This window comes from Corvus brachyrhynchos, unplaced genomic scaffold (genome assembly GCF_000691975.1).
Source record: "Corvus brachyrhynchos isolate BGI_N302 unplaced genomic scaffold, ASM69197v1 scaffold14, whole genome shotgun sequence".
Taxonomy (NCBI): Eukaryota; Metazoa; Chordata; class Aves; order Passeriformes; family Corvidae; genus Corvus; species Corvus brachyrhynchos.
In genome coordinates, this window is record NW_008239110.1 from 12,775,671 (window position 1) to 12,776,214 (window position 544).

A 544-nucleotide genomic window follows, 5' to 3' on the forward strand; every position below is an offset into this window, starting at 1 on the left:
CCGTGTAGCCCTGGGAGAGGGGCCCTGAGGGCACAGACACGGGGCTTCCCTGCCCCTGCTCAGCCTCGTTCCCATGGGTTGGTTTGTGTTCCCTGCACGGGCAGAAGGACCCTTGGTCCCGTGACTGGAACAGTTCCTGGGCAGAGCTCCGGCCATGCGGCTGGAGAAGTAAACATCTCTCTGAAACAGCTATCAAGAATCTCTCTGTCCATATATATTTCCTTTCCACGGGACTCCTGGTTTGATATATGCGTGTTGCAGGATCCCCACTGCAACACACATGCAAACAGAATTTATATCAGTTCCATAACAGGTAAGATGTAAAGTGTCCTGACAGGTCTAAAGTTACATCAGATGACTTTGTACATTCCTGTTGAGAGCTAAGCTGGTATGAGATGCATGTAAGCGATTACAGGAATCAAAAAAATAATTGGGTCAGTTTACTTATTTGGTAATTAAACTTCAGTTATGCTGACATTTCAAATAGACTGAAGATCTTACTTTGCTGTTCCTGATCTCTTTTTTCTGAAAAGTGAGAAACTGG